This window comes from Mesoplodon densirostris, chromosome 12, assembly GCF_025265405.1.
Source record: "Mesoplodon densirostris isolate mMesDen1 chromosome 12, mMesDen1 primary haplotype, whole genome shotgun sequence".
Classification (NCBI taxonomy): Eukaryota; Metazoa; Chordata; class Mammalia; order Artiodactyla; family Ziphiidae; genus Mesoplodon; species Mesoplodon densirostris.
This window is the reverse complement of record NC_082672.1, coordinates 79,188,293-79,201,002: the sequence shown is the minus strand read 5'-3', so window position 1 is coordinate 79,201,002 and position 12,710 is coordinate 79,188,293. Positions and strand designations below refer to the sequence as shown.

Below are 12,710 nucleotides of genomic sequence, written 5' to 3'. Positions count from 1 at the left end.
CTGAAAGATGGGCTAAGATGGGCATTTTATCTGATAATTCAGTGGGCTCAGGTGCAATAATAAATGCATTTATCATCTTAAATTGGTATTTCTCAAAGAGTGATCTGAATTCCAGTTTTAGAGGAGTTTCCTGAGAGTGCTTTCACGTATTAAAAATACATTTTTCTGGGCTCCATCCTGGACTTACTGGTTTAGAATCTCTGGGGAAGGGATCCATGAGTATGCATTTAAAAAACCCCTTCAGGTAATACTCATACTCACTAAAGTTTGAAAAGCACTTCCGTAAGCCATATTATAATTATATATGTTGTGAAAAGTACATTAACTAGCTCTTTTCTTCCCTTTGGATGATTAAGCTGTTTTATAAGTGAAATAAAATGTTCACTCCTTGTTTATTAATCTTCATTAATGTAAGTGAATGTTAACTCCCCAAGTTCACAACTAGCTAAATTCCAATTGCAAGAACCAGAATGACATTTCTAAGTACCTGTGTATCTATATCATTTAAAAGACATTTATTTATTATACATTTATTTTCTTAATTATTATTTTTTCCTTTATCATAGAAGGAAGCAAGCCTAGGTATGGATAGCACACATTTTGAATGAGAAGCATTTCTGAGCAGGTTTTCTAATTCTATTTCATTGTTACTAATAACTTTATTTTATTACCATATTGGTAGTATGTTAACACATATTAAGGCTTGTTGTTACTTAAAAGGTAAATGTATTAGGCTGATCTTTCAACTCTTTTTGGGGAGAATTGTAAGCATAAACACGGAAAGGCCCATTTCACTGACGGATTTTCTTGCTCTGAAAGAGTCAGGCAATTTTCACTTGATCTTTCTGGCCTTCATCTAGGCTTGGAGTGGGGTAGGAAATGCAATACCCACTGAAGCAGCAGAGTAAGGTTTGGAAGGTAGGTAAGCAAATGCGACACTGTGATTGGGTGGTAAATGCTTCCATTAATTGCTGAAGGCAAGTTAAGTACCTACTGTCAAGGACTCTATATAAAAATAGCAGCTGTATTCATAAAAAATCCTGGCTAACAACTACAGAACAGATTTTTAAAAAATTTCATTAAAACCAGAAATATAATGGGTAGTTATTTTCATGTACCTTCTGTTTTAGAGATCTGAACCTTGGATTTCCTTTGGGGGGTTGTACGATTGGAATGAATATATTATTTAATATTCTGTATACTGAATAAAAGTTACACACATGGACATAATTTTCTTGTTTTGCAGTTTACACATTCTGAAAATCAATATATTGGGTCTTTTAGTAAATGCAAGTAAATCAGCCCCTGAGGATTAATCAATGATAAAACGTTTGCTTGGAAAGTGGAAGCACCATAATTTATTCATTTACAAGAGCACAAAGAAACAAAATCAGTGACATTGGAGTAGGTGATTGGTTCTTTCTTTTAGGTTGAGGTAAGTTAAAACCATAGGATAAACTTTGTGTGCAGTCTCCTTTCCTTAAAGGAGACATATATATTGATTTGGGTAGGAAGTGGAGAAAATGAAGTTATTGATCAATTTTTATCACACAGTTAATGTTTAAGATAAACCAAGTCTCAGATACTGTAACATAACATTGTCATGTCTTAACATGAGGAGTAGAAGCATTCATGATTCAGTATGGTACAGGCAAGCTTCCAAAGTCTTGCACATCACTGCTGATTTACATCATCGTTCAAAGCCTTGCGACTGTCAAGAGTGTGTGGATGTGTCTCTGGAAGAGCACAGGGGAATGCTGATTGTCTTTATGCCTCCTTGCTAACAGTAGACACGCAGGTAAGATGTTTTTGAGTATCGTCAAATTATTGGAACATAAGGTACACAGATAACTTCAGCCAGCACATATTTTCAGTTTAAATGTGGTTTCTAGGCTTGAATTTCTAGTAACATCCTGAAGCAGATCTGAATACATTTTTCTTTTTCAGCTTTATTGAGATATAATTGGCATGGAACATTGTGTAAGTTTCATGTGTACAAGTGATGCCTTCATACACTTATATGTTAGGAATAAAGTTAGTGAATACCTCTGTCAGCCTACATAATTACCATTTGTGTGTGTGTGTTGAGAACATTTAAACTCTACTCTTTCAGCAACTTTCAAGTATAAACACAATATTGTTAACTATAGTCACCATGCTGTACATTAGATCCCCAAACTTATTCATCTTCTAACTGGAAGTCTGGGCACTTTGACCGGCATCCCCTCATTTCCCCCTTCCTCAGCCTTTGGCAGCCAACATTGTCTCTGCTTCGATGAATTAGGCTTTTTTAGATTCCATACTCTGGGGCTAGGGCTGTGCCTGGGAGGGCCAGGGAATACCCTCCTGACATCGATAGAGGGACTGTTTTTGCGTGTTTGTTTCCACTTCTGCCTCCTCTTATCTCAGGCCCTTCATTCTAGACCCACTGTAAAGTGAGACAAAAAGTGGGCACTCGGATGTGGGTTGGGATGAAAATCCCAGCAAATAACAGATAAATGCTGAGCTGGGTGCGGCCTTCCTGGCTAGGATGCCTGGTCCCAGGTGGCCATTTGTTCAGAAGCAATTGATCAGTTGGAGTGTGGTTCAATCTCCAAATGGATGGTTTTCAGCAGCATTACAATTGGGCTAATCCAATACTTTTCTGAAAATTGGGAGTATGAAGCATAATATGCAGATTTACCATATCAGGTTGCCCTGGAAACCTCAAAGTGCTCAACATGTACGTTTCCTGTTTGGCAACAGTATAAAGGTTATCAGACAGCAGTTTAGGTATTTGTCTAATGATTTAAGCCCAGTGGTGCTCTAACCCAATCACACATCAGCATCCTCGGGAGACCTAGCTGAAACAGATTGCTCTCTCCACTTCCAGAGTTTCTGACTCAGTGGGTCCGGGGTGAGACCTGAGAACTCACATTTATAACAAGTTCCCAGCAGCACTGATGCTACTGGCCTTGAGACCACACAGTGAGAACTCCTGTTCTAAACCTCAACCTCTTATTTCATATTTAAAGTCAGGCAATCTTGTATAGCCCTTAATCTTGTAAACCTTATAGCTCAGAACAAAAGAGCTGGGTTGGTTTTGTGACTGCGTGGAACTTTAAGAATAAAAACCCTATTGTCAACTTCAGGACCACCTGGATTGGAATCCCAGCCTTTTCTTTTATGGAAGGTTCTTGTGTCAAGATGTCCTTGCTGTAAAATTGGCACTTACACATTGAAGCCTGTTGGTTAAGAATTATAAAAGAGATAATGTGTAAAATTCCTACCACGCACACACCCATTAGGATGGCTAGTTTCAAAAGACAAAATAAGCGTTGGTGAGGGCCTGGAGAAACTGGAATGCTTGCACACTGCTGGCAAGAATGTAAAGTGGAGCAACTGCTATGGAGAACACTGCGCAGATTTTTAAAATAATGAAAAATAGAATGACCATGTGATCCAGAAATCCCACTTCTGGGTCTATATCCAAAGGAATTGAAAACAGGGTCTTGAAGAGATATCTGCACACCTATGTTCGTAAGCAACACTATTCAGAATAGCCAAGAGGAAGAATCAATCCAAACGTCCATTAACAGATGAGTGGATAAACAAAATGTGGTACATACAATGGAACATTATTCAATTTTGAAAAGGAAGGACATTCTGATACATGCTACAACATGGATAAACTTCGATGACATCTTGCTAATTGAAATAGGGACAGTGAAATAAGTCAGTAGAAGACAAATACCGTATGATTTCACTTATATGAAGTACTTAGAGTAGCCAAATTTATAGAAGCAGAAGGTAGAATGGTGGTGGCCAGGGGCTGGGGGGTGGGGGATAGGGGAAGTTATTTAATGGGAGCAGAGTTTTAGTTTTACAAGATGAAAAAGTTCTGGAGATCTTTTCACAACAATGAGACTATACTTTTCACAACAATGTGACTATACTTAACATTAATGAACTGTACACTTGAAAATGGTTAAGATGGTAAATTTTATGCTATGTGTTTTTCTCCACAATTAAAAACAACAACAACAACACTCCTACTATAATATCTGACACAGTGGGAATAATAAATGCTAGTTCCTTTTCTCCCTGCCCTTCTACCATCCTTTATCCAATTATCCATTTTTTTCCATTTAAAAATGTTGATAACATATCAAGAAAACCTTCTAAAATCTGTGTTGTGCATCAGTTAAAAAACATAACCAACTGTCAACCTTGCATAGGGGATTTTTTTCATCTAAAAGAACAATCAAGATGCCCATTAAGAGTAGAAATAAAAAAAGTAAATTGTAGATTATTCATACAGTGGAATACTATATAACAATGGAAATGAATGGAATACAACTATATGCAACAATATGGTTAAATTGTGTAAACACAACATTGATCAATTTATATAAGGAATACAAGCAGGCAATACTAAGCTAAGCTGTTAGAAGTTGCAATAGGTCACCGATGTGGGAGTGGGGAGCGACTGAGATCATCAGACTAAGATGCTGATGTTCTGTTTCTTGAACTGTGTGCAGGTTACAAGTGTGTTCTTGATTTGTGAAAAATCAACAAGTGGTCTCCTTAGGATACATACATTTTTCTGAATGTTTGTTATACTTCAATAAAATTTTTTTAAAAAAAATGAAACCAGGAGATTTCCACGATGGAATGATTTTATTTGAATTATCAAATGACTTCATCCATCTGCATTTGCTGTGTACATGACCACAGAGGGTCAATACTGTCAGGAAGGAAAAAAGAAACCCAGGCCTATTTAAATAAATGACATCTACAAATTTTCAACAGTAAATATAACCTGATGCTTCCAGGATGACTTGCAGTATGAGAGCACATGTATCTTAAATTAGCCACTTGATTTATAAACACTTGACCATCCAGGAGCATTAAAAAGGGAAGAATGCAAATAATGGACGACTGGTACTTATCTGACAGATGGTTTTTGTTGCTGATGAGGATGATGAGGAGGACGACAAGTTACAGTGGTAATCGTACTGAAATAAAGGGTGGCATGCAGACCTCAAGCCCACAGAGGAGACACGTGTGTAAGTAATCTCTCTAGATTGCCAGGTCTTCTAATGCAGCTGGCTCCTCTCCAGAATTCCCCTGTTCTCATGTGTGTATTTAGCACAGTCACAGGCATCAACTCAGCCTGAACAAGGTACCAAGGAAATGTCGAGGAAGAAGAGACAGGGCCTTGACTGGCACCCACAACTGTGAAATAGGTGTTAATTACACAGGAAAACATTACAGACCATCTGGGAAGTTTAGTTTTCTTTTTTTACATTGTGAACGGAAATAAGATTAATGACTGATGTAAAAAGTTAGCACATTTTGAAATCAACGATATGTGAAAAAATGGGAACGGAATACTTACATGAGGAATGCATAACGTCTTAAGTGAATTTTATTTCTTAACATCTTTAAAAATACATCTAAGACAGCAATGAGGCTAGTCATAATGGTCTCCTTATTTCAGGGATCAGACAAGTGGCTCTTGTAAGGACACGGGAAGAGGATGTAATTCAGCATGAACAAAGAATCTGAAATAATTTAGAGCTAAGGAAAGATGAATCCATATTGTGATGCTTTCCCGATATTGCTTTTCTTATTTAGGTTGGGATCTTAAAATTTCTAAATCATGTCAAAATTTCCCCATCTCTCTGTTCCCTTCCTTTTTTTTTTTGCGGTACGCGGGCTTCTCACTGTTGTAGCCTCTCCCGTTGCAGAGCACAGGCTCTGGACGTGCAGGCTCAGCGGCCATGGCTCACGGGCCCAGCCGCTCCGCGGCATGTGGGATCTTCCCAGACCGGGGCACAAACCCGTGTCCCCTGCATCGGCAGGCGGACTCTCAACCACTGCGCCACCAGGGAAGCCCTGTTCCCTTCCTTTTTTTCCCTTTGGATGGACTCTACCAGTAACTAATGTGGCTTTTCAAAACAAGTTAGAAATGTGACAATATTAACTAACCCCCCTCGGCTATAACTGAATAAATGATAATCTGAATAAACGATAACATTTCATCGAAACATTGGACTGGGCCAAATGGTCTGGTCTGTGGTCAGCATGGTCTACAGTCACTGTTTAGCATTCCTATGAAGTTATCATGGTGGTACCAATTTGGTCATGAAGATAAGTATAATTAAGGTCTGACCTCTTAAGTCCCTTCTGACTGGATGAACCCCAAATCAACTTTTCCTTGTGTGCCCCAAGCTGTGAACATAAAAGTCTAAGACAAATGATTATTAAAATGGTTACCATTGATCAAATGCTTGCCATGGGCCAAGCACTGAGTGCTAAGCATGGACTTAACACTATTTCATTTAATCTGCTCAAAACTACTGTGGGTGAGTGATGCATTTTACAGAGAATGAAAGATTAAACATCTAGCTCCAAATCACTCTGCTGTTAATTGGTGGGGCTAAAATTTAACCCCGAGTGTGTCTGATCTTAAAACCCGTAATCCTCAGGATTAAGGTGTCCTTGGGGGCGCATATCATGGTCATTCATGATTTCAGTTACTTTGCTGCTCTAATTGTTGAGTTTCTCTTGTTTTCTCACCACCAAGCCAGATTTTTAAATGTCCCATCGTCTTACAACTTTGCCCTTGGGAATTCAGGTCTTCCTAGTTCTCACCTGCTCCCCTGATGGCTGCTTGCCTTTGCCTTGTGCCAGTAGGACAACCACAACCTTCCACTTAGAGTGGACTCCCGACTGTCTTGCCAAACCACCAACTCTCTCTGTCCCAATCGCTGGCTCTGTTTTCTATGCCTGCCATTGCCGATCTCAGCCGATGCACTTGGTTCATCTCGGCTCATGGGTGGGGCACGGTAGGGCATGGCTTAGCTGCTTCCTCACCATCTGTGATACATTTTAACATCTTTGTGAGGCAGTGAGAGGGTGGATGCTCCCTCCGTATTTGGAAGTTCGCAGGGGGATGCTTGCAGGCTGGAGGAGGAGAATCGGGCTTGGATTCTGCCTTCCTTGTCCGAGAACTATGCCCATGCCCTGGGGTCCCCATCTCCAAGCACTCATAAGGCCTCAAGCATCTTTCATTTTTATTAAGGAAACTTACATTTTTAGACTTAGAGAGTAGATGAAATCAACACGTAGAGGGACAAATAATGCACATAAACTGCTAGTGTCTTATTTAAAAGAAATGTTAACATGAAAACAATGTGATGAGGTTCCTCAACAAATTTCAGACAGGTCAGGGCTTGAGCCAGTGTATAAGAAAGAATTCAGCCTTACCAGTCAGAACTGGAACAAAGAAAGCATTAATGACATTTTATATCTTGATTTCAATGAAGGTAAATTTATAGAAGTGCATTTTCAGTATTTTTGAGTCACGTACTTTAACATATGAAATGTACCCTCAGGGGGTGGAATTTTAGAACTGCAGTTTCAATGAGAAGGACTGAATTGAGCAGCACTAAATAAATTCATAGGAATACATTTTGCAGCTATTCAATAACTGCCCGTAAACAGAGAGAATTCCCAAGGATCCATAAGATGCAAGTATGAAGGTCACCCAATTTTGATACAGAAGAATTTTCAGTGCATAACTCTCAATCCATCAACTTAAATTTAATGGATTAAATTGCATTTGGATATTTAAATTCCCACTTCAAACCCACTATCAAAAAAATGAGTAAATTTATTCAGCAGAAATGTACTGTCTGTGCTTTACATACTGTTCTAGGGGAAAATATATGAATGACTAAGGCCTGGATCTTGCTTTCAGGGTAGAAGAGGAGGGACAGCTCTTCACAACAGCTATTTGGAGAGTATTGCTCATTTGGCTGTAGGTAAACTCAGGAGTTCCGGGGAGGAAGGTGAGAATTAAGTTGCTTCCCAAACCTTTCAGTAACTCTCTCAGCCTTTCATTTGACAGGGGAAGTGGCGGGGAGTTGGTCACCAGGATGGGATGGGAGGGAAATGCAGGTGGAGGGAGCCATCTGTGCCCCCTTGGCAATGAGATGGGGTGCTAGACCCTGAAAAGTCCCCTCAAACAGGGACAGCCTCCCTGGACACTTGTGCCGCCATACAGATGTGTGTCCTCTTTGGTCCTTTTGTCCTCTGATACTTATTGCCAACCTTTCAAGCAACTGGGCTTGGAAGGCATTTCCCAGCCCACCACTCCTTGTGCTTTCATGATGGACTTAAGTATTGGGACTCTGTATTGATGACCTTCAAAAACTGAATGCTTGTGGACATGCCATTATGTAAATACTGGGTATGTTTTTTCTTGACTTGAATACTCTTTTCATTTCCTTAAACCTGACACCCAAGGTCACTTGCCAGTGTGACTGGGTAAGAGGAACCCTGAGTCTGACCTCTGCCAGCTGCTTTCCCACAGTCTCTTTCTCCTTCAGCTCCGACCTTTTCCCAGAATAAGGTTAGGGTGTCTTGGGAAAGCTGGTACCTCAGCTGGCCCTGCCAGCCCCAGCTGTGGGTCATTTGCTGGATTCTTTTTATGTTCTCCTTTGACTTCTCAGTCCCCTTTAGAGAAGTATCCTTCAGGCAGAAACCGCAGCTACATCTTATCCCGAGTGTCCTGCTACACAGGACGTACATCCATCCATCCCTATACAGACATCCATAAAGCCTAACCGACACCTACTCACAGGACTGACCTTCCTACGTACTTGTCCCAGGCCTCAGCGAGTGACTGTCCTTGTCAAAGGGGTGGTGAGGGGCCTGTGTCCCTCTGCTGGTTTCCCTGGTAACCGATGAGCCCACCTGACGTCAACTCCCCTATAACTGGCAATCGCTCCAGGACCTTGCTTCAGACGTGTAAGCGCCCCCATCCGTGAAACCACTGATGTCTCTGTTGCTGACTCTGGGCTCTTTCTTTGGTCTTAAAGCTGGGCAAATGCAGGCCTTCTAGGCCTGCAGCCCAACAACCTACTACCTTTTCACTGTGTTTTTCTAGAACATATTTCCCATTCTCAGCGGCATGTGCCCACATTCCTTCATTAATTCATTCAACAAACATTTAATGAGTCCTTACTGTGGGCCAGATCCTTCTCTGTGCTCTGGAAATACCTTGAATCCATTCTGTCCTCACAGAGCTTATATTCTAGTGGAGACAATGATAGTAATAGATAGCACCTGGTCCTTTCTCTCTGCCAGACACCGTTCACAGCAATTTATATCTACGTGTTCATTATATCTTCAAACTCCTCCCAATATCTTTGAGGCATCTCTGTTTTACAGATGAGGCAACTGAGTGACGGAGCAGCTTGCCTGAGGTCACACGTCCAGTTAAGCAGCAGAGCTGGGACTTGAATTCAGGTAACCTGGCTGTGTCATCCCTGATCATCCCCACCCTGTTATACTGACTGCGTATCTGATAAGGACACGAGTAGAGATATAAGTTCTGGATAGCAACAAGAATCATAAAAAGTAAAGCAGGGTAAAGGGATACAGAGTTAGATAGGGTGGTGTGCCGTTTCAGATAGAAAAATCAGGGCAGGTCTCAGCAGACACCTGGATCAAGCGAGTCCGTGGGCCGTGCAAGGGCTGAGAAATGGCATCCAGTGAGGGAACAGTGAGAACAAAGCCCTGGGTGGCTGGAGAAGAGCAAGCCGTGGATGGGTGGCAGGCAGGGCACATTAGCTGAGCCTTGAAGAGACTGTGGTGAGGGCTTTGTGTTTTCTTCCTTTGATTGTGTTGGGAAACCACTGGGAGTTGTCGTAACAGGGCCACATCATGAGGTTGACCTAAACACTTGCCTGGGTAGATTAACAGCCACTAGGGTAAAACTGCTACAGACCGATCATGTAATTCACAGGCTCAACAGAACTGACTGTAGCTTATCTGATTTAGGTCCCTTGCAGGAACATTTCCTTCCATTTGTGCAGATAATCAGGAGTTGATTATCTGTATAGCATTTTGTGATGGTTAAGTTTATGTGGTGCCCAGATAATTGGCCAAACATTTTTCTGAATGTTTCTGTAAAGGTGGTTTTTGCATGAGATTAGCGTTTAGATGGTGCACTCTGAGCAAAGCAGGCTGCCCTCCATAAGGTGTGTGGGTCTCACCAATCAGTCCAAGGCCTGAGTGGAACAAAGACTGACCTCCCCAAGGCAAAAAGGAACTCTGCCAGCAGACGGCCTTTGGACTTGAACTGCAACTCGTCACTGGGTCTCCAGCCTGCCAGATTACTCTACAGATTTTGGATTTACCAAGACTCTACAACTGTGTGAGCCAATCCTCTCTGTCTCTGTCTCTCTGTATACACATCCTGATGCTTTCATTTCATTTTTCTGGAGAACCCTGACTAATACCCATTTCCATTTATAAGTACGATGTATTTTCTTTACCTTCCTTTAACATCTTATGTTACTGAACATAATATCTATTATTCTCTGATATTTACCCAGTCCATTGTTTTTGACTGAAGAAAAGATATAAGGAAATGAGATCTATTTTATCCTTCAGTGTGAACAACGGTTTTCAAATAGAGAACGCTGCATTGTTTAAGTAATCCTGCAAGACTTATATAAAGATATTAATAATTTAATGAACTTGTACTCAAGGGAAAAATATGTTCTTGAAACATGTCAGGATGAATTTTCAAGGGAAAGACCTAATTAGCAGTGTCTGAAGTGTATATCCTCACATTTAGAAAACAAGGACTAGTCCCTGTAGACAGAATGGTGAGTTAGTTAGACTTTAAAGCTTTAACTACTCCTGTTAATATGTATGATTAATGAGCAGTCTGTCAGTTGGTTGGCCTCACTAAAGCAAAAGACCTTGCAGGGGGAAAAAAAGGATGTTTAAATTAATGCACACAGAAATATGCTAATGCAGTTTATAATCTTTTTTATATTATGATTAATTAATAACTTTAGAGTCTTTACTGCGAAAGGATGCCATAGCTTGAACATCTTTTAAAATATAGAATCAAAGCTCTAAAGATGTCTGAAAGTAACAGATGGCCACAGGTCCCAGTGACTTTACAAATGAGAACTCTGGGAAGCTAATGAAAGCAAAAAAACTTTCAATGTTAGATCATGGCTGAGCAATCAAAAGCTGCGGAAAAAAGTATAAATCGAAGTAGTTATGCCATTATCTTTTCCTTACATATAATAAAGTATTTTTACCTGATGACTATTTGGAGAAAATCATATTGAAGAAACAAGAGTTAAGTCCATTTAAAGGAGAGAACATAGGAGGTGGGGTCTATTTGATGTCAAGATCTTCAGAGGCAAAGAGAAAATCCAAACGTGTGTAAATGATTCTAAACATAAAATTATTTGGTAACAGTTGCACGTTCATTTGGATGTCTGGGTTTCTGAAGACAGAACCTTAATTTAAATCCTTCAGAAACACTGGTAACTAAAATTACAAGAGCTAATGTTGAAAGCAATCAAAATTACAGATCTGTTTGGTACCAAAATGAGAAATCGACTTCCAGAAGAACATAAATGAGTGGGAAATTCAGTAAACAGATAACCTTGCATCAATGATAAGCACTGCTGCATTTATTAAGTGCTTACTATATGAATATTGGAGATTAAAGAGAAAATTAGACACAGATCCTACCTTTGAAGGTTTGGGGGGCTTTTAGTCTAGAATTAATTTCTCTTCTTTCCTGTCTGCCAGATTTTCTCCACACAAAAAATTAAGGCTGCTTAAAGACATTCAAGAAAAGAGAAGAGTAGCTCATAACTATTTTCAAGAGCTGGAGGTTGCATTAAACTTGGCCAAAACTGATATTTCTATTTTGGTGTACTTTAATTATGTGGTGTACTTGCCCATGGTCATGCTTTTCCTACACAAAGGTAGAGGTGAATATAGATTTTAACTTATATATTTATTTTATTTTATTTATTTTTTTTTTTGCGGTATGCGGGCCTCTCACTGTTGTGGCCTCCCCCGTTGCGGAGCACAGGCTCCGGACGCGCAGGCTCCGGACGCGCAGGCTCAGCGGCCATGGCTCACGGGCCCAGCCGCTCCGCGGCATATGGGATCCTCCCAGACCGGGGCACGAACCCGTATCCCCTGCATCGGCAGGTGGACTCTCAACCACTTGCGCCACCAGGGAGGCCCGTAACTTATATATTTATGACAAAATAATTGATCATTGATTAACAATAAAAACAGAATGGAAAAGTGCGCTGTACTGGGCTTCCCTGGTGGCGCAGTGGTTGAGAGTCCGCCTGCCGATGCAGGGGATACGGGTTCGTGCCCCGGTCTGGGAAGATCCCACATGCCGCGGAGAGGCTGGGCCCGTGAGCCATGGCCGCTGGGCCTGTGTGTCCGGAGCCTGTGCTCCGCAATGGGGGAGGCCACAACAGTGAGAGGCCCACGTACAGCAAAAAAAAAAAAAAAAAAAAAAAAAAAAAAAAAGTGCGCTGTACTAAGAAGGGAGAGACCTGGCCATTAGTACCATCTCTTGTATTTATCAGCTAAGCAAACCTGAGCCAGTTATATCTTCTCTCACCCTTAACTGTTTATTTATTTATTTATTTATTTAAAAAAAGGACTAAAAACATACCTGCCTAAAAACAATGGGCTGGAATATATGAGCACCTGAGAAATATTTACTTTAAGAGAAATACCAAAGTGTGAAAAGAGCTTTCTATAATCTTTCCCCATAAACTTTCCTGAAGGCAGAGGGATGGTGCCTGGCATCAAGCAAGTTCTCCATCGGTGCTCACCCATCCTTCTGGACAGAAGGTTCCAAGCTTTCCGGG

The 12,710-nt window shown here is 40.7% G+C and overlaps 1 protein-coding gene across 1 annotated transcript in view; it reads right to left on the bottom strand.

The window, feature by feature from the left end:
- COL19A1 (collagen type XIX alpha 1 chain) overlaps nt 1-12,710 on the bottom strand; it is a 364,353-nt gene that overhangs the window by 109,530 nt on the left and 242,113 nt on the right. The gene's annotated exons all lie outside the window — the stretch shown is intronic.